The sequence below is a fragment of the Panulirus ornatus genome, chromosome 58 (genome assembly GCF_036320965.1).
Source record: "Panulirus ornatus isolate Po-2019 chromosome 58, ASM3632096v1, whole genome shotgun sequence".
In the NCBI taxonomy this organism is placed as follows: domain Eukaryota; kingdom Metazoa; phylum Arthropoda; class Malacostraca; order Decapoda; family Palinuridae; genus Panulirus; species Panulirus ornatus.
The window spans coordinates 25,242,219-25,269,718 of record NC_092281.1 but is presented as its reverse complement, the minus strand read 5'-3'; the positions used below and the strand labels follow the sequence as shown (position 1 = coordinate 25,269,718).

General features: G+C 40.0%; 1 long non-coding RNA gene across 1 annotated transcript in view; it reads left to right on the top strand.

Annotated features, from left to right (window-relative positions):
• Window positions 1-225: 225 nt before the first annotated feature.
• LOC139766801 (uncharacterized) overlaps window positions 226-27,500 on the top strand; it is a 31,326-nt gene continuing 4,051 nt past the window's right edge. Inside the window, exons 1-2 of the long non-coding RNA XR_011716952.1 lie at window positions 226-281; window positions 395-526. This is a non-coding gene — a long non-coding RNA (uncharacterized lncRNA). The remainder of the gene's footprint in view (window positions 282-394; window positions 527-27,500) is intronic.

Sequence of the window (27,500 nt, the reverse complement as noted above, 5' to 3'; positions counted from 1 at the left end):
CAGCTGGAAACCGCTAACCAGAATAAAAAGTGTGTGTGTGTATATATATATATATATATATATATATATATATATATATATATATATATACATATATAATAATAATAATAATAATAATAATAATAATAATAATAATAATAATAAGCATGAGCGAGTGATTCAAATTTGGCGCGCGTTGGTGTAGGTGGCGCTGGTTGAGGGACAGAGAAGCCGGCCATTTTTGAACAGGGTGTTCCGTTGACCGAGGGAAGGTTAGAGGAAAAAAAACAACAAATAAGCAGGTATGTGATCGTGATAGGGGATGGGGACGTGGCGTGTATGTAAGTGAAACTCTGAGGATAGTTTGGAGAATGTGTGGGCCGTAATAGTAATTGGAGTATATCGAAAATTGCAGGAACTTTGGGCGTGTTATGTTGCTGAGTAATGGTTGGTGTGGAGTCGGGTGGCGCGCGCCTTAATTTCGTGGCTGTTGGACCGACTGTTTAGCTGGTGCCGGAAACCTGGTCCTGTTCCTGAATACGTGTAGGTAAGGGCAGTAAAATTCACCAAGGCGTCTACGGTGTGGAGAGTTTGGCGCCAGAACTGGTTTAAGTATCCTAAGGTAAGTTGACATTCTCCTAAGTTATAAGTGCAACACTAATGATGGTAAGCATAGTGCCAACTACTACTCAGGAGTGGAGTGTAAGTATTGACTGGTTAACGTATTATGGTCGCTTGTTCAAACAAGGAGGCTCAGTGTCCTTTGAAGTGTTACGTTTCTGAGAAATGTGGGAGACGAACTAAATTTAGGTAAGGGCTAACTAACTTAAGTAACTTGTGCTATGAAGCTAAGATAACAAAAAAATATGTAGTAGTGTGTATACTGTTACTAGAGTTTCATTACTTGTGAGATGATTGACTGATTTGAGTTTATTCATTTGATAGCAAGAACTTCAGTATTAATTTTCATGAGTTCCAAGGTATAGATTTATGGAATGCCTGCATGACATTTTGTAAGGTTTGTATGTAGGAGTGCATGTGGTTTGAGTGAGGAATGGAGTGCATGTGGTGAGAATAAGGGGTGAGTGCATGTGGTGAGAGTGAGGGGTGGAGTGCATGTGCTGTGAGTCAACAGCGGAAGGATTTTAAGATTTTTTTTGTTCCTTCGTAAACTGTTAGAACATTCAGGTTTAGAAATTATATTTTGTACAAGGCAATTGTCTATCTATCTGTGCAGCTTTAGCTGGAATTTACTTTAAATGAGGTGTGTTTGTGAATGAGGACAGGTGAGCCTTGGCGATTACTCTGCTATAGACCGGGGGTGAGCTTTAGCCTTATTACACACAGACACACACTCACATTATATATATATATATATATATATATATATATATATATATATATATATATATATATATATATATAATATATGATATGATATGATATGATATGATATGATATGATATGATATATACAATCCCTGGCGATAGGGGAGAAAGAATACTTCCCGTGTATTCCTTGCGTATCATAGAAGGCGACTCAAAGGGGAGGGAGCGGGGCGCTGGAAATCCTCCCCTCATTTTTAATCTTCCTAAAGAAGGAACAGAGAAGGGGGCCTAGTGAAGATATTCCCTCAAAGGCTCAGTCCTCTGTTCTTAACGCTACCTCGCTAACGCGGGTAATGGCGAATAGTATGAATATATATATATATATATATATATATATATATATATATATATATATATATATATATATATATATATATATATATATATATATATATATATATACATATACACGAACAAAGTGCATATGAACGCGCACCTTCATAGAACATACAAACCTCAAACAGCCTGGATCGAACCCGGGACCCCTGCGCCCCCCAAGCTATCTGCTTGCTGTGTGAGCCTGATAGGATATGGCCGGTGTAGACCCCGTTGCTAACCAACGTGAGACGAAGGGTATTCGAGTACATAGTATTCGAATAGTCATTTCCCTACTAGGGGCGATCATAGCCTAGCGGTAGCGCTCTCGCCTGTTGCGCAGGGGTCCCGGGTTCGATCCTGGCTGTTGAATGTTTGTATGATATATATATATATATATATATATATATATATATATATATATATCCCTGGGGATAGGGGAGAAAGAAAACTTCCCACGTATTCCCTGCGTGTCGTAGAAGGCGACTAAAAGGGAAGGGAGCGGGGGGCTGGAAATCCTCCCCTCTCTTTTTTTTTTTTTTCCAAAGGAAGGAACAGAGAAGGGGGCTGGATGAGGATGTTTCCTCAGAGGCCCACTCCTCTGTTCTTAACGCTACCTCGCTGACGCGGGAAATGGCGAATAGTATGAAAAAAAAAAAATATAAAAGTTAAGAGTAAATGTGAATAAGAGCAAGGTTATTAGGTACAGTAGGGTTGAGGGTCAAGTCAATTGGGAGGTGAGTTTGAATGGAGAAAAACTGGAGGAAGTGAAGTGTTTTAGATATCTGGGAGTGGATCTGGCAGCGGATGGAACCATGGAAGCGGATCATAGGGTGGGGGAGGGGGCGAAAATTCTGGGGGCCTTGAAGAATGTGTGGAAGTCGAGAACATTATCTCGGAAAGCAAAAATGGGTATGTTTGAAGGAATAGTGGTTCCAACAATGTTGTATGGTTGCGAGGCATGAGCTATGGACAGAGTTGTGCGCAGGAGGATGGATGTGCTGGAAATGAGATGTTTGAGGACAATGTGTGGTGTGAGGTGGTTTGATCGAGTGAGTAACGTAAGGGTAAGAGAGATGTGTGGAAATAAAAAGAGCGTGGTTGAGAGAGCAGAAGAGGGTGTTTTGAAGTGGTTTGGGCACATGGAGAGAATGAGTGAGGAAAGATTGACCAAGAGGATATATGTGTCGGAGGTGGAGGGAACGAGGAGAAGAGGGAAAATCATTCAGTAAGGCTCAAACCAATCGTTTTGTATGTTGCATGGCGCGCAGTAAGGGATCTGGCATCATGACCTCTGGCCACTGGCAGTCATTAAATCCAACTACATACACATCAGGATATTAGTTTCACTTATTCTCTCTGTCCATCGCAAAGTGGTACAATAAACTCCCGGTGGCTTGTGGCGATTTGAAATCCTTGTGCTCGAGGGTACAATCCTTGAGCACGACGGTATAACCCTTGAATATGACGGTACGACCCTTGAATATGACGGTACGATCCTTGAATATGACAGTACGACCCTTGAATATGACGGTACGATCCTTGAATATGACAGTACGACCCTTGAATATGACGGTACGATCCTTGAATATGACAGTACGACCCTTGAATATGACGGTACGATCCTTGAATATGACGGTGCGACCCTTGATTATGACGTTACGACCTTTGAATATGACGTTACGACCCTTGAATATGACGGTGCGACACTTCAATATGACGGTACGACCTTGAATATGACAGTACTACCCTAGAGCTTGACGGTGGGAACCCTAAGTACGATGGTGTGACCCCCTGAGCACAACGGTGAGCCCCCTTGAGCTCGAGAGTACAGCCCTTTTTAGCACGACGGTACACCCCTGGACCACGACGGACGTATCGTCCTTGAGCACGCCTCGGGTATGATAAACCTCATCTCTGATGTGACCTTGAAATTCCACGTCCAAGGTCACAGCAACTGGTCGCACCGTTATGCTCATGGGTCGTAGCGTCGTGCTTCAGGTTTGTACTGTCGTGCTCAAGGATCAGTTCATTGTGCTCAAGGGTTGTACCGTCGTGCACGAGAGCCATACCGTCGTGCACAAGTGTCGTACCGTCGTGCTCAAGGAGCGTACCGTCGTGCCTAAGGGTCGTCGTACAGTTTCGTTCAAGCTGGGAGGTTGTTATGCAAGTTATACAACGTGCCTTAAACTATCCCTCTACATCAGTTAGAATGAACACACGAAACCCATCAGTACTACTGGCTGACTGGTTCAGGCATCAGCAAGGGACGGCTCAGAAACTCGTACAAAATTAGCAATTATTCTCATGACCGATAAATGGGGAATAACTAGTCCACTCCCATCGGTCCTAATGCCCCACCATCCATGTCCTCTCTGTACACAATCGGGAAATTGTGTGAAAATAAGACAAAGAAGAATATTCAACGTTAGTCAAAGCCCTTATGGTCTAACATAAACATAAAAGCTTAGGGAAATTCACCACTAAATGTATAAGATTTTAATGTACCTTTCGCCTTAACTTTCCTATCAAAGGAGTCCCACCCTTCTCTTGGGCTCTTGCAGAGCTCACGAAGACAGCCACGTCCACCTTACTTTTGATTACATTCACTTCCAACGTTCTCCTTTCACACATTTTTCCAAAGTCTATCACCAGCTTTTGGAGTTTCTCTCTTGACTCTGTTACCAGTGTTGAATCAAATGTAAGCAGTAAATTATTTATATTTTAGCCGACCTGCCCGAAGTATGCTATATTCCTGCACCTTACTCTATGACCCTTGCATTTATTCCCCTCACGGTCCCATATTCTTATCATAAACCTTCTTTCACCGATAACCACTCACTTTCCTCCCTTCCTACTCGCACACTTACCATACTATCCGAGTGGAACCACATCATTGCATCTTATTATAAACTTTCCATTTTCTCTATAAACTCACGACACCTACAAATGCCTCTGTAACCGCAGTTCCATCAATGCCACTACGGTTCATTCTCTCTCATAGTATTTCCCATCCAAATTTTTCAAAGCAAACATTTTTTTTTTTTTTTTCAAACTATTTGCCATTTCCCGCGTTAGCGAGGTAGCGTTAAGAACAGAGGACTGGGCCTTTGGGGGAATATCCTCACCTAGCCCCCTTCTCTGTTCCTTCTTTTGGAAAATTAAAAAAATCTAGAGGGGAGGATTTCCAGCCCCCCGCTCCCTCCCCTTTTAGTCGCCTTCTACGACACGCAGGGAATACCTGTCTTCCAGGCACGTTGCTCCAGGCCACTCAGATACTCTGTGGTACGCCACCCACCCTATCCATTACCACTCTCTCATACACCTCACCAGGTATACTTTACATAATTCTACTTTTGTAATTACAGTATTCACTTTTGTCACCCTTGCCTATACGTATAATCAGCGCACCATACATGTATCCTGCGTTAGTGTGAGTGGTTAGCGTTACTGATCATGAATCAGCACGGGGCGGTTCCGTGTCGGGTCAACGTATATTTGAAATCCTGGCCATGGCAGTCAGCCTACACCCAACCCAGGGGCTCATCTTCCCCTCAGAGCAGGTCAATCAATGGGTCCCTACCTTAGAATGGTGTGTGTGTGTGTGTGTGTGTGTGTGTGTGTATTGTGTCGGATATCACATCCACATCGGCATTTGCGCTTTAATATAAATTCACATCCGCATCCTTACCACACACAAAGAGGATGTGGTGGATATACAAAAGACTGAAAAACAAGTGGCAGCGCTGAGCGCTTCTTTTATCACTCGGTGATCAAGTGTTGTGTGGGAGCTGGTGTGAGTCATACGAGTCACCACACACCGACCGCAGTGTAGGGGAGCTTGCCTCATGGGTGGGCAGTGTGTCAGTCGATCACACTGCTTGAAGTAAAATAATCACGTTCACCAAGCTTTACTGACTCGCTTTTATTTTTTTTATGTACAATGGCGTCAAGAAATGGTGAAGTGTGGAAGTACTTCGTGGAACAACCAAATAACTTGGCTCAGTATCTTATGAGCAAAAAAGATCATTTACGAAAAGGACTTGGAACTACATCTTTGAAAAATCAGTTGAAATCAATGCACAAAGAATAGTTTGAAGAGTTAGAAGCAGAAGAAAGAAAGAAGATAGAGGAGAAAGTAAGAGCAGAAAAAACTTTGGCAAAAAGTGAAGTAAGACATTAAGCACAGAAATGTGGAAGAAAATTTTCATTGAAAAACTGTGGGATGCTTCTAACTTTAGGTAAAAGAAACTGGATATGTGTACCAAGAATGTTAGTCATGGATGATTTACCAGTCGGTCATATTAAGGATAAAGGATTCATGAGACTGATGGCTGAAGCTGCTCCACAATACAAGCTGAAGCAGCGAAAACTTTTATTTTCCTCACTGATATGCAATGACATGTATGAGTCTGTTTTCAGTGAAATAAAAGGATTGATCGATGAAGCAAGACAGCAAGATTTTCTTCACGACTGATATGTGGTCAGATACCTCAGCAGGTGGTTCATTGCTGAGTCTAACTGAACATGCTATTAATAAGGACTTTGAAAGAATGAACTTTGTGTTAGGTGCTGAACCACTACAAGAACGGCACAAGAGAGTATATTTCTAGAAAGTTTGATGATTTGTTGGTGAAGTGGGACATTTCTAGCATAAGTGTGCACTGTTTTGCGTGATGGTGGAGCAAATATGAAAAGAGCTCTATTCCTGTCAGGTGTAAACAATTTGGATTGTGCTGAGCATAAAATACAAGAAGATGAAACAGACAAGACAATTCAGAAATGTCGCAGCATTGCTACTTATTTTCATCACTCAACGACGGTACAAGACGAACAGGCTGCAAGAACCCAAGCTATGTGTTGTCCATGATACACCCACGAGGTGGGACAGCACCTCTGGCACTTGCTGAAAAGAACACTAGAAATAATGGAGTCACTATGTTTGTATGCTGCTACCAACTTCAAAATAAAGCATCCTCAGCACTATTGAATGGTTAACAATGTCTAAATATGCAAAGCTCTAGAACCTTCTGAAGATATCACTAAAAGATTGAGTGACTCAACATCTACAATACGGTGATGTGATACATCTTGTAGGTTCCTTGATATTACTCTTCAGCCAAGCACATCTGAAGTTTCTGAAGTAACCGATACCTCAGTTTTAGGGTCTGAACCAAATATCAAATCAATGATTGAGTTGTGCCAAGAAAAAAAAAAAGCAACACAGGTAGTAAACATCGTGAAACAAACAATGCGAGCTGATGTTGAAAAAAGATTTTCCTGTCTTGAAAGTGAAGATCTGTAGAGTTGCAACATATGTTGATGCAAGATATAAAAGTAAATTCTTTTCCTCTTAAATCACTGATCAAGTGAAATCATCAGTAGCCAGACTATGTGAAGAGCTGACTCAGCTGAGCATCAAGGCAAATGAAGACGACCAACCAACCAGAAACCGAAGAAGAGACGACAAAACACAAACAATTAACACACCCAACACCTATGGAACATTGGATGAAGCAATGACCTCTGTTCTTGAATCCAGTAGTGATGAAGCGGAAGAGACACATGCAGCAAGGAAGAGTGCAATGGAAGATATTGAGAGGTTATCACAAGGTTAAAAGAGTCAATGGAAAAAGTGAAGACAGTTTGCGATGGCGGAAAGAAAAGATGAGAATCTACCCTGATTAGGCGAAGGTCGCTTGCCGATATCTTTGCAGTCCCCCAGGCAACGTATCTAGTGAGCAGCTACCTATTCAGGAGTGATGGCTTGATCTATGATGCAAAACGTAAACGACTTTTAGCAGAAAAGGCAGAGAAACGTTTGTTTTTTTGAAGAGACACTTGCATACCTTGAACTTAGAATACTGAATGACTAAGTGATGAAAGAACAGCTGTTAACAGACTAGGAGTCCAGATAACCACTTTCAGAAGGGTGGAGGTTGGGGGAAGTGGTTGGTTCCCCGTCCTACATCACACACACACACAACTTGTGTGGCTGAAACTCGTCACTACAATAAGAATCACATAGGAGTCTGTAACGAAAGACGCTGCCATTTGGAAATGATTGCTGTTCTACAACAGTTAATCAAAAAATTTTACCAACTAGAGGTAAAAACATAATTGATCTTGTCCTCACCAGTGACACAAACTTAATCAACTCTTGCGAAATAGGTGGGAGTTTGTCATACAGCGATCACAGTTTAATTAGGTTAGAGATAAACTTAGATTATGAAGTCAATGACAACAAACTCTTGATCCCAGATTACAGGCGAGCGAATTATGAAAACGCTAGACACGGAATTCGCAGTACCAATTGGACAAAACTTCTTGACGTTCACACAATAGAAGAAATACTGAATAATTCTAAAAACACAATACTCGAGATTGAAAATAAACATTCCACGAATTACGAAGAGAACTTGCAAATTTCAAAACCATCATGGATGAAGAGAACAAAAGAAATTTGCAAAAAGAACAAAACATATAAGAAATTAAAATCAATGATGAAGATCGCCAAGAAATTATTCAAAATGCAAGGTGAGTATAAGATCATAAGTCAAGAGTAAACGCGAGGAAGAAAAAAGATTTTCCTTGAAAGTTAAGAGTAGTCCTAAGGAATTCTTCCAATATATAAGACAAAAGAAGGCATTGGACCATTACGAAACGAAAATGACACTAACTACTGACGACAAGGAAATGGCTACCATACTAAGATATTTGTTTAACTCCGTACTGACAATTGAGGAAACATCTCGAATACCACAACCAATGAAAATGTTTCAAGTATCCGATAAAGAGGAGTTGAAGGTTAGAGAAATAAAGATCTCAAGTACCTAAATACCTGGACCAATTAAACCCTAACAAATCCAAGGGCCCAGATAACTTAGCGCCAAGATTTTTAAAAGAGGTTATGAGACAGCTGATATATCCCATAACAAAAATATTCAACAAATCTTTATTAGATGGTCAGGTACTAACTGACTGGGAACTAGCAAATGTTACTCCCATATATAAAAAGGAGACAAAAAGTGTGCCTTGAACTACCGCCCAATTAGGTAAAACGATAAAAATAAAAAAAAATACGAGATGAAATTGTCACGTTTCTAGATCACAAAATTATATCGGACAACGAACACGGTTTCCGCTATAGAAGATCCTGCTTGACAAATATTTTAGAATTGTTTTAATGTTATTCATCATAACTGGGACGAAAAAGTACCATCTGATGTCATATATACTTAGATTTCCAAAAGGCTTTCGATATAGTACCTCATAAGAGACCTTTACATGAGTTCAAAGCACACGGAGTAGGTGAAGAACTCTGTACATGGATCAGAGACTGGCTTACCGAAAGAAAGCAGCGTGTAGTATTACAACGGCGAATGCTCTGATTGGCTAGACGTAATGTGTGCCATATGGGGTCGGTACTAGGCTCAATTCTCTTTGTGATATACATTAATGACGTAGAACTCAGTTTCGTATCTAAGATCTCCATATCTGCAGACGATACTAAACTAAGAGGTAGAATTGTAAACAGACGGGACTGCGAAATGATTCACAGAGATCTTAACTTACAAGTGGTCAGACAGATGGTAAATGAAGTTTGATGTAGACAAGTGTAAAATTATGGCCTTTGGAGACAAGAATATACGTTACGACTACAAACTTCTGAAACTAACTAAAGTATATGAGGAAAAGGATCTTGGAGTTGTCATTAGCTACAATCTGAAGTACACTAAACAGTGTCAAGTAGCAAGTAAAACAGACAACGAAATGTTAGGTTTCATAGCCAGGAATAAAAATTACGAGACACCAGAAATAATTTCCACATTTTATAATTCTCTAGTAAGACCACACCTTGAATATGCAGTCCAGTTTTGGTCCACAAATTATAAAAAAATAAAGAGGAAAAATTAGAGCAAGTACAAAGACGCGCGACAAAATAGATGCCATCCCTTAGAAATCTGACATACGAATAGACGCTAAAACGACGGGATCTCTTCTCCCTTTCAAAAAAAAAAAAAAAAAAAAAAAAAAAAAAGTTGACTTCGCGGCGACTTAGTCCAAGTGTTTTAAATTCTGAACAAGTTTTCGATAAAGTAGATAACGAATTTCCTTTTTGAAATACAAGAAAATACGGTTACTAGGACAAAGGGAATAAGACTCAAAGCTAAAAAATGTAGTGCGGACTTGGGAAAAAGTTTCTTTTCCTATAGGTGTGTTAAACACTGGAATATGTTACCGTCAGACGAAGTGAATGCTAAGACTATAAATTACCTTCATAAGTTGTTTATGCAAATAATTTTCAGATTCAGGTATACTCGGAGAAAACCGCCAGATATAACGTATAGACGACATCGGTAATGGGGGCACAAGAAGGATTATGTGCAGTAGCAGGGAGTCGGTGATCGCTTAAAAAACTGCCGAATGTATTTACATTTTCTTGTTAAACTTGTTTTTCTTTTTTTTTTTTTTTTACCAGACAACCAAGTCGTGGGCCTGAGCCAGGCCTCCTGTTGTCTGTCTTTCTCGGGTAAACTCATGTAAACAACCGCATCCGCTGTGTTTAGAAAATGCCATCCGCAAAATACGTAAGCATGATATTCGCACACAGATCCGCATCCGCGAATTCTCTGAATACAGATATCCGATACATCTCTAGTGTGTATACACCAACAGGAGAGTAGACATAATACATATACACATGGTTAAAAGAGACCGGGCAACATAAGTATACAAATAACCTCAACACACCCACAAACAGTATGCAAACACACACACACACACACACACACACACACACACACACGCGCGCGCGTTACCGTTTCGAACATCTACCGAATTTTAGGTTAGGCTTCATAGGTTAGGTTCGGTTTGGTTGAAATTGTTTTTGATGTCTTGCAAATGATTTTCACTGTCATCTCCATCGCAAATCCGCCTGCAAGGCCCTTCACCGCGAGTGTAAAGTAACCTCTAGCTAGGCTGTGTCACGGAAGTACAGTCGCGTCATTGATCATCTCACTGCAAAGGAGCCTACATTCCGCTACTGGAAGTAGGGCAGCCTTGGTGTTGCAAGAGGCTTTAGAAAGGCCCTGGGTAACACCACGACTCATTAACAGAAAAATCGTGCTTATTATATCTATGTAAACTCTTTAACACTATTCCCCACGAATCTAATAGTTTACATCAGAGATATGTACATTACGTGTCTTATATATATATATATATATATATATATATATATATATATATATATATATATATATATATATATATATATATACTTCAGTACTCTTTATTGAGAGGTTTATGGGTTATTTCAAAATGAAGTCTAATTTCTCAAGTAATTAAATAACCTGCAATGATTAACCCAATATAAAAAACCATCATATCTGGAAACAATCTTAATCAAAATACTCAACAGCCGAACTGCTTATTACACCGGTAAAGTGAACACTGCTTACAATGCTTTTAAATAAACTAATAACATCAACACTTGTGGAAGAACACACTCGAATACTGCAACACACAACCACAAAACTTACCTTCGTGTCAAGAACATATATGTTCCATTTACAACTGGTTGTTTACAACTGGCTGTCATAACGATCTAACCTACTGGAATCACCAGTTACCAACCCTCAGGATTTTGTCTGTAGGAATCCTTCTCTTTTGACTACATAATCACACCAAATTGATCATTTTGTGTCAAAGTCTACTACGTATATACTGACTTAACTCTAATATGTATTACATTCCTATAGAACAATTTGCTGTACTGTACAGTATATTGCCTTACCTTAAGAGTCATTGCAGTCCTACCTCATCCCTCAGTGTTACGCATGATCTCACAGTATCACACATCACCGTCACGTTACGTAACGTCTCAGTGTCACACATGATCCCACAGTATCACACTGATCACCGTCACGTTACGTAACCTCTCAGTGTCACACATGATCCCACAGTATCACACTGATCACCGTCACGTTACGTAACCTCTCAGTGTCACACATGATCCCACAGTATCACACTGATCACCGTCACGTTCTTACATGTTTGTTCATTGTAACATCTCTCTCAAAAGTTCAATCATACACTTCTAACTGATATTTAAAAGTTATAGCTTTATCTTAACGTCACACACACACACACACACACACACACACACACACACACACCTGAACGTTCAATGTAGAACAATTGTCGATAGTCGTAAAATAATGTATATTTCAGTCACAACCTTCTACTTATTTAATATTTCAGGGCAGACTCAGTCCATCTATTAATACCTTAACAACTTACTGCCTGTCTTGTTTAATCATTCAACCCGTGTCCAACTTCATATTTAATCTTCCCACCTGATGATATTTCAATGATCGTAATGGTCTGGTATCGAGACTAAGGACAGAGTTAATCCTGACAATTCCATACCTCAGTCACCATTCACAACAAGAAGCAAAATATACATAAAAATGTTGGGGTCTGAACATACTTTAATACGAACAACGTCAAGAAAGCAACCTCTATGACAGTTGCAAACTACCTCTACGACAGTTGGAATAACGAGGTATTACTTACCAATAGTGTTGCTATGGCGTCATATTCTTAGATACATTCTCAGTTCCTGAATAAATGTGTCCGTCACTTGATCATAATTCTCTAGCTTAAAACACGTTATATTTTCTACGTTTTATATCACTCAAACAACTTCGTTATATATGGCCTCTCATATAGTCAACAATCGTTTTCTTTAGCACGGACAAGTTTTGCCAGCGGCATCATGTTAGTTCATTTTCAAATATTTCTACGTAGTTCTAATTGTTTTTCAGGGATTCCACACTATCTTTTCTAATAAATAAAGCACTGGTTTACCCCGAGGCACTCCGCGATGAACCACTGTACAACAACACCACGCAAGGTTCTGGTCATGACGAGTGACGCCATCACCTTCCGTCTGAAGGTTTAGGCGGGAAATACGAAGTGTCACATCTTTACAATATTTCCATGAATTTTTATTAATAACATCAAATGACTGATACGTTATCTTATGAAAATAATGAAAAAAATGATTTTTTTTCTTATCTTTTTCAGTATTAGGCTTATTGTAACGGAAAAATTTATATACATTTTTCAAAACCTGAATCAACTCGTCACAGCTCTTGGTGGAAACTGTATTTCTGCATAACCTCTTTATCTAAAATATTCAATTGCTCTTTGATAACACATAAGAACATGCATTACGTCATGTGTACTATTCTACTCAAAAATTCCTTTAAATGTTTCCAATTATTTGCGGACATACGACTTGTAATATTAAATTATCGTACGCACTGTGCAGGCGCATGCGCAGAGACGAGGAAAACTACCTTAGCAAGTTAATACAAGATTTTTGAAGGACTAAAAAATGATTCCCTTGTCTGTATCAGATCACTGAAAAAATACGTAATACTGAATGTGGTGAGCTATGCTAGGAATGTTGAGATTGCGAATTACATTGTAGTTACAAGGGATACCAGTGATTAAAAGTTGTGTGTATATATATATATATATATATATATATATATATATATATATATATATATATATATATATATATATATATATTATCCCTGGGGATAGGGGATTAAAAATACTTCCCACGTATTCCCTGCGTGTCGTAGAAGGCGACTAAAAGGGAAGGGAGCGGGGGGCTGGAAATCCTCCCCTCTCAATTTTTTTTTTTTTTTTTATTTTTTTTTATTTTCCAAAAGAAGGAACAGAGAAGGGGGCCTGGTGAGGATATTCCCTAAAAGGCCCAGTCCTCTGTTCTTAACGCTACCTCGCTAATGCGGGAAATGGCGAATAGTATGAAAGAAAGATATATATATATATATATATATATATATATATATATATATATATATATATATATATATATATATATATATATATATGGTTTGGGCACATGGAGAGAATGAGTGAGGAAAGATTGACCAAGAGGATATATGTGAAAAAGATGGAGTGAAAAAGATTTTGTGTGATCGGGGCCTGAACATGCAGGAGGGTGAAAGGAGGGCAAGGAATAGAGTGAATTGGAGCGATGTGGTATACCGGGGTTGACGTGCTGTCAGTGGATTGAATCAAGGCATGTGAAGCGTCTGGGGTAAACCATGGAAAGCTGTGTAGGTATGTATATTTGCGTGTGTGGACGTATGTATATACATGTGTATGGGGGTGGGTTGGGCCATTTCTTTCGTCTGTTTCCTTGCGCTACCTCGCAAACGCGGGAGACAGCGACAAATATATATATATATATATATATATATATATATATATATATATATATATATATATATATATATATATATATATACCATGGGATCAACGGGTTTCCGCTCACTCTGCTGCGTCTCTCCACCTCGTATATATATACTGTAATATGGGAATGGCTTATACACTCGTATTGTCCCGTTTCTTAACCTTGTACTACATGCACCAGATCTCAATTGTATATGGAGCCGCCAAATTCGAATCCTCCCTTCTAAATTTGAACAGCCTATAATCCGAGCACGTCGGTACGACCCTTGTACACGATCGCACGACCCTTGTGCACGGTGGTACGACCCTTGTACACGGTGGTGCGACCCTTTAACACCCTCGGGCACGAGGATATGGCAGTAGAGTACAACAGTACGGCTCTGGAACACATCGGTACGACCCAATGAGCACGGCAGTACGACCTTCAATCGTAAAAGTACGACCCTTGAGCACGCCGGTACGACCTTCAAACGTAAAAGTACGACCCTTGAGCACGCCAGTACGACCTTCAAACGTAAAAGTACGACCCTTGAGCACGCCGGTACGACCTTCAAACGTAAAAGTACGACCCTTGAGCACGGCGGTACGACCTTCAATCGTAAAAGTACGACCCTTGAGCATGAGGCTGGTGCAATAACACGAACGACCAGCACAATGATCTTTTTCTGATTCATTCATATTTCACAAAGAACCTGCAGTATTTTTTGCTCTATCTCTCTCTCTGCGATTGTAAAATCATGGCAACTCCGTCAATATCAGTTGGTTACTGGCGGAGAAATGACCGCCCATTACAGTTGCCAGGCAGCGCAATACTATACAACGATGCTCCTTTTTCATTCAAAATTATTTTTCCCATGTTCATACTTTAAACTAAAACATTAATGTTTTTTTCTTTATTTGAATGATATTTACATTTATGACAAGATAATCTGGTACTTTTGAAATGTCCAGAATGTAAAGAGAGCAATTTTTTTTTTTTTTTTTTGAAACCTGACGAGTGCATAAACGATTTATAGTTTGCTTACATTTGTCTCCAATATTGTCGATGGAAAATGGCGTATTTTCCTTTCATTAAGCGAGAACAGTGTAAATTACCACGGATGAAACGAAATTTACCTCTTTATGAACACTTACACACTTTGGAGATATCGAGGTCAGGTTCCAACAATGTCTCGTTACACAACCTTCTACCCCCAGCTGTCGGCCGAGATCCAATACCTCGAGGACTGTAAGGCGGAAAAATTCATATAAATGAATTACTGACTCGACTCCCTCGATCCATCACACTTACGAGATCTTTAAATAAAACATTCCCAGGCCCAAAGGGTTTCCAGGAGCCGCCACTGATGTTAATGTCCATGATCACTTAGAAGGGCGTGTATAAGTAATTAAAAGCTTCAAGTTAATGCTCTTCTGTTCATAATGAACCAGTAGGTAAATCAATTATATGCTATTAGAATAGATGTGCTGAGTATATTTCTCATTCGCGTTATTTCATCTATGTCTATCTATCTATCTGTCTATCTATCTATCTATCTGTATGTATATATATATATATATATATATATATATATATATATATATATATATATATATATTATATATATATATATATATATCCCTGGGGATAGGGGAGAAAGAATACTTCCCACGTATTCCCTGCGTGTCGTAGAAGGCGACTAAAAGGGAAAGGAGAGGGGGGCTGGAAATCCTCCCCTCTCGTTTTTTTTTTTTTAATTTTCCAAAAGAAGGAACAGAGAAGAGGGCCAGGTGAGGATATTCCCTCAAAGGCCCAGTCCTCTGTTCTTGACGCTACCTCGCTATCGCGGGAAATGGCGAATAGCATGAAATATATATATATATATATATATATATATATATATATATATATATATATATATATATATATATATATATAAGTATGAAGTCTGTTGGGGATGAGAGAGCTTGGGAAGTGAGTCAGTTGTTGTTCGCTGATGATACAGCGCTGGTGGCTGATTCATGTGAGAAACTGCAGAAGCTGGTGACTGAGTTTGGTAAAGTGTGTGAAAGAAGAAAGTTAAGAGTAAATGTGAATAAGAGCAAGGTTATTAGGTACAGTAGGGTTGAGGGTCAATTCAATTGGGAGGTGAGTTTGAATGGAGAAAAACTGGAGGAAGTGAAGTGTTTTAGATATCTGGGAGTGGATCTGGCAGCGGATGGAACCATGGAAGCGGAAGTGGATCATAGGGTGGGGGAGGGGGCGAAAATTCTGGGAGCCTTGAAGAATGTGTGGAAGTCGAGAACATTATCTCGGAAAGCAAAAATGGGTATGTTTGAAGGAATAGTGGTTCCAACAATGTTGTATGGTTGCGAGGCGTGGGCTATGGATAGAGTGGTGCGCAGGAGGATGGATGTGCTGGAAATGAGATGTTTGAGGACAATGTGTGGTGTGAGGTTTTTTGATCGAGTAAGTAACGTAAGGGTAAGAGAGATGTGTGGAAATAAAAAGAGCGTGGTTGAGAGAGCAGAAGAGGGTGTTTTGAAATGGTTTGGGCACATGGAGAGAATGAGTGAGGAAAGATTGACCAAGAGGATATATGTGTCGGAGGTGGAGGGAACGAGGAGAAGAGGGAGACCAAATTGGAGGTGGAAAGATGGAGTGAAGAAGATTTTGTGTGATCGGGGCCTGAACATGCAGGAGGGTGAAAGGAGGGCAAGGAATAGAGTGAATTGGAGCGATGTGGTATACCGGGGTTGACGTGCTGTCAGTGGATTGAATCGGCATGTGAAGCGTCTGGGGTAAACCATGGAAAGCTGTGTAGGTATGTATATTTGCGTGTGTGGACGTATGTATATACATGTGTATGGGGGGTGGGTTGGGCCATTTCTTTCGTCTGTTTCCTTGCGCTACCTCGCAAACGCGGGAGACAGCGACAAAGCAAAAAAAAAAAGAATATATATATATATATATATATATATATATATGTATATATATATATATATATATATATATATATATATATATATATATATATATATATATATTATCCCTGGGGATAGGGATTAAGAATACTTCCCACGTATTCCCTGCGTGTCGTAGAAGGCGACTAAAAGGGGAGGGAGCGGGGGGCTAGAAATCCTCCCCTCTCGTTTTTTTTTTTTAATTTTCCAAAAGAAGGAACAGAGTGGGGCCAGGTGAGGATATTCCAAAAAAGGCCCAGTCCTGTTCTTAACGCTACCTCGCTAACGCGGGAAATGGCGAATAGTTTAAAAGAAAAGAAAATATATATATATATATATATATATATATATATATATATATATATATATATATATATATATATAGTTTTTTGTTTCAAGTACGTAAAAACATTATCCCATCTGCTGGTGATAGGCTTATAAAATATTAAATGATCCCCATACTGAGATAAATTGGTTTATTGTACGAGCCATTGGTTCATGCAGGCTTACATGACCAGAAAATAGGAAATTATGAAAGAAAATGAGATCCCAAAAGGATCCTTAAAGTTGTTGTTTACATAACAACTGATATAGCTTTCACACACAGGGCGTATATACTGATGTTCCCTGATAATCACTGGATAGTTCACTTAATATCTATCTATTTATCTATCTATTCATATATTGAAAATATATATCCATATATTGAAAGTATATGTGTGTGTGTGTGTGTGTGTGTGTGTGTGTGTGTGTGTGTGTGTGCGCGCGCTACAGTACTCCGCCTGCTCAAGGTTACGCAGCGGGTGAAGAGTCACCTTCGGCGTATAGTCTCGTTATACAAAAACTTCTCATTCCAAGGGAGTCCACATGTACCTGCTACTGGAGGCAGAGCAGCTTTGGGCTTCGAGACCCCTTCCGGGTCTTCGTCTGGCGAGGCCGCCACCATACCGCCGGCGTCGCTAACTTAGCTTGCTCCGCTTGATTTATGTTTCGCTTGATTTATGCTTCGCTTGATTTATGCTTCGCTTGATTTATGCTTCGCTTGATTTATGCTTCGCTTGATTTATGCTTCGCTTGATTTACGCTTTGCTTGATTTATGCTTCGCTTAATTTGTTTAGCTTGATTTATACTTCGCTTGATTTACGCTTCGCTCTGTTCTACGAAGGAAGCCAATGAACAAGGTTAGAGCATGGATCGTGTCACACACACATGTGTGTGTGTGTGTGTGTGTGTGTAGTAATCACATACATACAAGAACTGTTCATAGCCTCGTCTTCTCTTTGTTAACTTTGCCAAAGGTCTTATTTATCACTTAACACATTAAAAGATCGAAAAAAGAAAAAAAAAAACCATTCCTCTATATACATATCAGGGCTCTAGTTCAATTTTTTTTTTTTTTCCACAAAACCTTGGAGTCATATAATTAAATAAAATGACGTAATTTCTCCCACACACCATTTGATCAGCGTAAATCAAAGATTATTATCATTACTGTAATCAACATTATAGCCATTAATATTATCATATCATCAGTATTATCATTATCATCATTATCACTATTATCATGGATCAGTATGATAATTACTACAATAAATATAATACTTTTGATGAACGTGGAAATATGTTACTAATACTGTTCTTCATAGCAACAATATCGTTATTATAACGAACATAATGGTTGTATCCGTATTGATGGTGATGGCAACAGTGGCGTTGGACACGAACCTCCTCGGGGTAGTGGTTACCGTTGTCACCTAACGATCTAACGGACCTGGGTTTGATTCCCGGCTCACATCCAACCCAGCTGCTTAAGCCACCCCATCAGCAGTAGATGAATGGGTTCCTGGCGTGCATAAAGGACGTAAACTTATAAATACATTTATTCAGTCTAATCCCTCGTCCCCGCTGTGTTAACATTTCTTTTTTCGTTAAATTAGCATTTCTACACAGTTCAGCGCGTTTAGAACGGCGTATTGGTTCATAATCTAGTCTGCAGGTAAGGGAGTAATTTCTATCCGTACGACAATCTTTGCATAAACATATGCGCATGCGCAGTGTTCATATCACATTTCAATATATATCATTATCAACCACTAAAAGATATTTTTCTGTAAGGCATCAAACATAAAATACGTCATATAATACTAATTTCAAAAAAGAATTAATCTCGCCAAAGAACAAATAAATATCTGATATGTAGTATTTATTGAGAAATGTAATATCCTGACAAAAAGTTGTAACTTTAATATATTTTCGAAAAATTTCTTACCTATGACCTTTTTATACCATAAAAATATAAATGAAAACTTGAGACAATTATGTATAATAGATTTTTATATATTAGTCCAAGTATTGTATATAGACAAGTATGTATCATTCGATATAGTAAATCTATCTCATGAACATTTTGTAAAGACGTAACCCCTAACCTTTTTGTGCCAAGCCATCAGACGGTGGCTGCCAGTGAAACAGATGAGGGTGTAGATTTACGTTGTGTTACAGTGATAAATTGCGGAGTGTCTTAGTGTACTTTGATGCTTTCAGTATTGGGCAAGACATATGTCTAATCAATAATAAACACTTCACATGAGCTCTGAGAATATACAAAGTTAAGAAATATGGTTAAATACGATGCAATTGCCAATACAAAGGAAAACAAGTGTTCAGTGTAAATACTGAAGTGTTACAGAGAACTACGGTGTTTTAGTGATTTGATATTTACATTTAGTGACTCCTTACAGAGAGAGCTTTTGTGTTAAAAAGAGACTTACAAGAAAACTAGAGAAATTAGGATGCCACCACGAGCACGACCCCATAGCAACAACACAGTAAGTACCCCGCTATTGCAACTGTCAGGTTGTATACATTGTGAGATATTTAAGAAATTCTTAATGTTTATTTGATTAGGATGTATGGCAATGTCTACACGTCAGAAGCTTATATCGTATGAAGATACACGTCAATTTGTATGTTATGTGTCCATTGTATCAAGCCTTATCGGTGTACAGGAATTATCCCTGGCTATATTTACGTTATTAGACAGCTAGTTGAAAAATTTTAGACTTTCTGGTACGAAGATGAAGTATTAAGTAAGACACTGGTGAAATATTAAGTGAATTCAAATGTTAAATAAGTAGAAACTTGGGTCTCTGATAAATCTTAAGTTTTGTGGTAGGACAATCGACATGTTTCAAGTCTTGAGCGTTCAGGTGTGTGTGTGTGTGTGTGTGTGTGTGTGACGTTAAGATAAAGCTATAACTTTAAAATATCAGTTAGAAGTGTATGACTGAACATTTGAGAGACTTGTTACGCTGAACAAACATGTAAGAACGTGACGGTGATCAGTGTGACACTGAGAGGTTACGTAACGTGACGGTGATCAGTGTGATACTGTGGGATCATGTGTGACGCTGAGATTACGTAACGTGACGGTGATCAGTGTGATACTGTGAGATCATGCGTAACACTGAGGGATGAGGTAGTACTGCAATGACTCTTAAGGTAAGGCAATATACTGTACAGTATAGCGTTTTGTACAGCAAATTGTTAGACAGGCATGTAATACATATTAGATGAGTTAGTCAGTATATACGTAGTAGACTTTGACACAAAATGATCAATTTGGTGTGATTATGTAGTCAAAAGAGAAGGATTCCTACAGACAAAATCCTGAGGGTTGGTAACTGGTGATTCCAGTAGGTTAGGTCGTTATGACAGCCAGTAGTAAACAACCAGTTGTAAACAACCAGTTGTAAATGGAACATATATGTTCTTGACACGAAGGTAAGTTTTGTGGTTGTGTGTTGCAGTATTCGAGTGTGTTCTTCCACAAGTGTTGATGTTATTAGTTTATTTAAGAGCATTATAAGCAGTGCTCACTTTACCGGTGTAACAAGCAGTTCGGCTGTTAAGTATTTTAAGATTGGTTTCAGATTTTACAGTTGGTGTTATGTTTATATCTAGGTGAATCATTTCACATGATTTATTTAAATGGGAGATTATATTTACTTTTCAAGCTTTAGTCAAGATTATTCCGATATTATATATATATATATATATATATATATATATATATATATATATATATATATATATATATCTATATATATATATATATAAGATGTTTTAGTGCTGACTATTCATCATTATGATGTGTTGTGATGTTCATGACTCATAACAGATTTTTTCTTTTTTATTTACATTATCCATTTCACTTTCGCACACATCTTGATGGAGTGTCGCTATTGAGGAAGTTCTCTGGATTGTATCTGAGCCGTTCTCTGTGTAGTGGTAGCCAGATCCAGGAGTGATGACAGTTAACGTGTATCACTATCAACTGATAGAACATTTCATGACAATCATAAACTTGTGTACCATCTTGACCGACATACGCCCAGACGCTGGGCGTACCTACGCCGAGACACTGGGCGTACTTACGCCCAGACGCATATTCAAGCATTTAAACAAGACGATGAAGGTTATGTACGTCATGGTAAATATGTGGTTTACTCATGTTAACGTAGGTGAGGCACTTGTCATATATCGATACAACCTCCACAACCCCTCTCTTAGTAGCTGAAGTAATCGTTGAAATACGTCATTACATTATAACGTTCGCAGCTGGACGCACGCTCGTAATGTCGTGTTTGTTGACATCCGGCGCCATGTTGACCATATATTTTCCTGGTTATGACTTACATATTGCGACCAGAATCCTGTACTGAACATTTACATAATCCTTATCCTCCAGGGAGGAGGATAGGTGAGGATTTCACATGTTTTGTTGATTTTACATGTGTATTACTACTTTGATCAACCCCACAGTGTCCCTCATGTATGCTATCATCACCACTATCATCATTCATTGTGAAGGATTGATCCTCCACGTACCTGAATAAGATGATGTTCTGGAAGGAGGTAAATAACGCGAGGAGAAAAAGATAAGAAAATTGATCGTCATTCATGAAAGAAGGTGGGGAAGTGGTGACAAGCAGAGAAGATGGGAAAAGAGAAATGGATCGAGTATTTTGAAAGACTGTTGAATGTGGTGGATGATAGGAAGGCAGGTGTGGTGCGCCCACGACCAGGTGGTATGAGGAGCGAGAGTCGTAGGGAACGGTTTGGTGAGAAGACAACACGACTTAAGCCTGGCGTAGGTCGAAGTATGGGAACGTGGATGGGGTGGGTCAAGTTTCTGAAGATGATGGATGGCATTGTTGATGATTGTGGTTAGTTAGGCTTTATATATGTATGTATAGTCCAAGATGAGGTGCCTGCGAACTGGCAGAGTGCCTGAATGATGCCATTTTGTAAGGAAGAACGGGAGGAATTTTGATGCCCGAATTTTAGGGGTATCTATTATGTATATCTGGCGAGATGTATGTGGAGAATGTTGGTTGAGAGGATGGTAGGGTGCCCAGAGCATCGGTCTGGGGAGGAACATTGTGGCTTCAGAAATGGTAAAGAAAACATGGACCAGGTGTCTACTTGGAGGAATTTATCCGAAAAATACATGGAGTATGAGAGAGATTTATGGCAGAGATGCAATGTGAAAGTTGCCTCGACTATATTATATGCAAGGAAGCCACTCATTGCAGTGTGGAATTTTTGTCGAGTGAGTAAGACGTGTGTTTGAGTAGTAAGGGAGGAGAGTGGATGGCTCCAGGTGTACATGGGTGTGCGGCAAAGGTGTGTGTTGTCAAATGACTGTTCATTCTGCTTCATGTACGTGGTGGCGAGGGAGGCGAATGTGAGGGTCGTGGCGGAAAAGGACAGGTCTCCATTTTGCTGGCGATGGGGGTTAGGTGGGGAGGGAGGGAACTTAGGAAGTGATTCACTTGCTGTTTCCTGATGACACTTGAGAATATCCAGAGGCTGGTTTGCGTATTTGGGAGATTAGATGAAAGAAAGAAGTTAAAAGTTGGCGAATAGAATTAAGACAGTGAGGTGTCGCTGGGTGTGGGAGGAAGGGTAGACAAGACGAGTTGGGTGTGAGTTTTGAAGGGAAATAACTTGGGAGAAAGTTGAATGCTTTGGATACTCGGGAGTGGTGGACGTGGCACCGGATGGAACTAAAGTAAGTCATAGTGTTCGAGAATATGGACAAAGGTTCCAGTGTGCACCGACGAGCAAGTGCACCGAGATCAGTGTGCGCCAAGATCCGTGTGCGCCAACATCACTGTGCGCCAAGATCCGTGTGCGCCAACATCACTGTGCGCCAAGATACGTGTGTTTGAATACCCATTACTCCCGACGGTGTTGTGACGGGAGAGGGTGGATGTAGCGGATCATGAATACCTGAGGACATCATGTATTGTGAGGAGGGTTGATTGGTTCAGGTACGACAGTGTAACAGCGAGGGGTGTGGTAATCATTGCTGCTCTGCCCTGAGAGAGCTTACTAGGTTGTGCTGAGATGAACACGAAGGTAATGATGGGTAAGGAGAAACCTGACGAAGTGTGGCAGAAGTGCTAGAGGCCCAAGGGATATGAAAGGATGGACTGAGAGAGGCTCATAGGCGTCGGTACCTGAACATTCTGGAGGGCTAGAGGCGTGAATGGGATAAAAGAAAATGGGATTGATGCGGTAGGTGGGGGTGGACGCACATGCTGTCATTGGACCTATCCAGGACACATGAAGAGGTCGGGATGAACCACGGCATTGATCTGTGAGGCGTGGTTGTCGAATATGGCCTGTGGTTCTGGTACACCGTACGTGTCGGCTAGTGAGTGGATGTCAGAGAACATGGCAGTTTCGTCGTCCTGGCGCTACCTCGCCAAAGAGGGATACTGCGAATATATATATATATATATATATATATATATATATATATATATATATATATATATATAAAGCTTTGCTTGTAATCACTGTACACACCTGTTATTGAAACCTGATAATTTTATTAAATTTCCGATAGATGAAAATAATACAATAGGTAATAAATGCATGAAATACAGAACGGTAAGCGGGACCAATATTTGGACTTGTTTGTTCTGACATATGGTACACATTCTGCCTTAATAACCTTTACCTGTCAAAAAAAAAAATTTGACAGCCATTGAATACGATATGTATATATATTTTTTTCTTTTCATACTATTCGCCATTTCTCGCGTTAGCGAGGCAACGTTAAGAACAGAGGACTGGGCCTTTGAGGGAATATCCTCACCTGGCCCCCTTCTCTGTTCCTTCTTTTGGAAAATTTAAAAAAACGAGAGGGGAGGATTTCCAGCCCCCCCCCGCTCCCTCCCATTTTAGTCGCCTTCTACGACACGCAGGGAATACCTGGGAAGTATTCTTTCTCCCCTATCCCAAGGGGTATATATATATATATATATATATATATATATATATATATATATATATATATATATATATATATATATTTCTTTTTTTTTTAACTATTCGCCATTTCCCGCATTAGCGAGGTAGCGTTATCAACAGAGGACTGGGCCTTAGAGGGAATATCCTCACCTGGCCCCCTCTGTTCCTTCTTTTGGAAAATTAAAAAAAAAAAAAACGAGAGGGGAGGATTTCCAGCCTCCCGCTCCCTCCCCTTTTAGTCGCCTTCTTTTTTTTTTTCATACTCGCCACTTCCCGCGTTACCGAGGTAGCGTTAAGAACAGAGTTGTTGACTGAGCCTTAGAGAGAATATCCTCACTTGGCCCCCATCTCTGTTCCTTCTTTTGGAAAATTAGAAAGCGGTTATGGGATAAATGATTGATATGCATCATTATGTTGTATCAGACGTAGCGAAATATAACCCCTTGATAACCATAATTTACATATGTTGTATTGAAATACGTTTAGCTGTGGAGTGTCCAGTCTACGTGGCAGACTTAAAGGAGAAGTGAAGAAATTTAAGTCTCCAGTCTACTTTATTTTTTTTTTTTTTGATAGTTTACTTTCCTGACCTTTCTGACACAAAGCTACAGTGTACTAGTATCTGATGACCGAGGTGTGTCTAATGACTTGACATCTGTGGCCTAGTGTGTGTGTGTGTGTGTGTGTGTGTGTGTGTGTGTGTGTGTGTGTCTGTATGTGTGTGTGTGTGTGTGTGTGTGTGTGTGTGTCTGTATGTGTGTGTGTGTGTGTGTGTGTGTGTGTGTGTGTGTGTGTGTGTGTGTGTGTGTGTGTGTGTGTGTTGTGTGTGTGTGTGTATGTGTGTGTATGTGTGTGTGTGTGTTTGTGTGTGTGTGTGTGTGTGTGTGTGTGTGTGTTACCGGACTCCACCCGTTCAGGACGGTGCCGGTTGATCTTATATACAAACTCGGCTTTTCTAAGTACAGCGCCGTCTGTTCATGATAGAGAACCGGCTGTTCTAAGTAAGGTGTTGGCCCGTCTGGTGCCGGCAGGTACAGGTTCAGAACCGGCTGTTCAGAGTAAGGTACTGATGGTTCTAGGTATGGTACCGGTTGTTCTAGGCTCAGAACCGGCTGTTCAGAGTAAGAAGCTTACGGTTCTAGCTAGGGTGCCGGCTGTTCTGCCTACATTAACAGGTTATCTTTACTTCCCATTACCCCAGCTTACTAAGGTTTATGACAATGTTCTGAATGTATGACATTTTTCACAGTCATGTAAAAATTATTATTATTATTACTTTCTAAAATGGGAAACAGAAGAAGGAGTCACGCGGGGAGTGCTCATCCTCCTCGAAGGCTCAGAGTGGGGTGCCTAAATGTGTGTGGATGTAACCAAGATGTGAAAAAAGGAGAGATAGGTAGTATGTTTGAGGAAAGGAACCTGGATGTTTTGGCTCTGAGTGAAACGAAGCTCAAGGGTAAAGGGGAAGAGTGGTTTGGAAATGTCTGGGGAGTGAAGTCAGGGGTTAGTGAGAGGACAAGAGCAAGGGAAGGAGTAGCAATACTCCTGAAACAGGAGTTGTGGGAGTATGTCATAGAATGTAAGAAAGTAAATTCTCGATTAATATGGGTAAAACTGAAAGTTGATGGAGAGAGGTGGGTGATTATTGGTGCATATGCACCTGGGCATGAGAAGAAAGATCATGAGAGGCAAGTGTTTTGGGAACAGCTAAATGAGTGTGTTAGCGGTTTTGATGCACGAGACCGGGTTATAGTGATGGGTGATTTGAATGCAAAGGTGAGTAATGTGGCAGTTGAGGGAATAATTGGTATGCATGGGGTGTTCAGTGTTGTAAATGGAAATGGTGAAGAGCTTGTAGATTTATGTGCTGAAAAAGGACTGATGATCGGGAATACCTGGTTTAAAAAGCGAGATATACATAAGTATACTTATGTAAGTAGGAGAGATGGCCAGAGAGCGTTATTGGATTACGTGTTAATGGACAGGCGTGCGAAAGAGAGACTTCTGGATGTCAATGTGCTGAGAGGTGCAACTGGAGGGATGTCTGATCATTATCTTGTGGAGGCTAAGGTGAAGATTAGTATGGGTTTTCAGAAAAGAAGAGTGAATGTTGGGGTGAAGAAGGTGGTGAGAGTAAGTGAGCTTGGGAAGGAGACCTGTGTGAAGAAGTATCAAGAGAGACTGTGTACAGAATGGAAAAAGGTGAGAACAATGGAAGTAAGGGGAGTGGGGGAGGAATGGGATGTATTTAGGGAATCAGTGATGGATTGCGCAAAAGATGCTTGTGGCATGAGAAGAGTGGGAGGTGGGCTGTTTAGAAAGGGTAGTGAGTGGTGGGATGAAGAAGTAAGAGTATTAGTGAAAGAGAAGAGAGAGGCATTTGGACGATTTTTGCAGGGAAAAAATGCAATTGAGTGGGAGAAGTATAAAAGAAAGAGACAGGAGGTCAAGAGAAAGGTGCAAGAGGTGAAAAAAAGGGCAAATGAGAGTTGGGGTGAGAGACTATCAGTAAATTTTAGGGAGAATAAAAAGATGTTCTGGAAGGAGGTAAATAGGGTGCGTAAGACAAGGGAGCAAATGGGAACTTCAGTGAAGGGCGTAAATGGGGAGGTGATAACAAGTAGTGGTGATGTGAGAAGGAGATGGAATGAGTATTTTGAAGGTTTGTTGAATGTGTCTGATGACAGAGTGGCAGATATAGGGTGTTTGGGTCGAGGTGGTGTGCAAAGTGAGAGGGTTAGGGAAAATGATTTGGTAAACAGAGAAGAGGTAGTAAAAGCTTTGCGGAAGATGAAAGCCGGCAAGGCAGCAGGTTTGGATGGTATTGCAGTGGAATTTATTAAAAAAGGGGGTGACTGTATTGTTGACTGGTTGGTAAGGTTATTTAATGTATGTATGACTCATGGTGAGGTGCCTGAGGATTGGCGGAATGCTTGCATAGTGCCATTGTACAAAGGCAAAGGGGATAAGAGTGAGTGCTCAAATTACAGAGGTATAAGTTTGTTGAGTATTCCTGGTAAATTATATGGGAGGGTATTGATTGAGAGGGTGAAGGCATGTACAGAGCATCAGATTGGGGAAGAGCAGTGTGGTTTCAGAAGTGGTAGAGGATGTGTGGATCAGGTGTTTGCTTTGAAGAATGTATGTGAGAAATACTTAGAAAAGCAAATGGATTTGTATGTAGCATTTATGGATCTGGAGAAGGCATATGATAGAGTTGATAGAGATGCTCTGTGGAAGGTATTAAG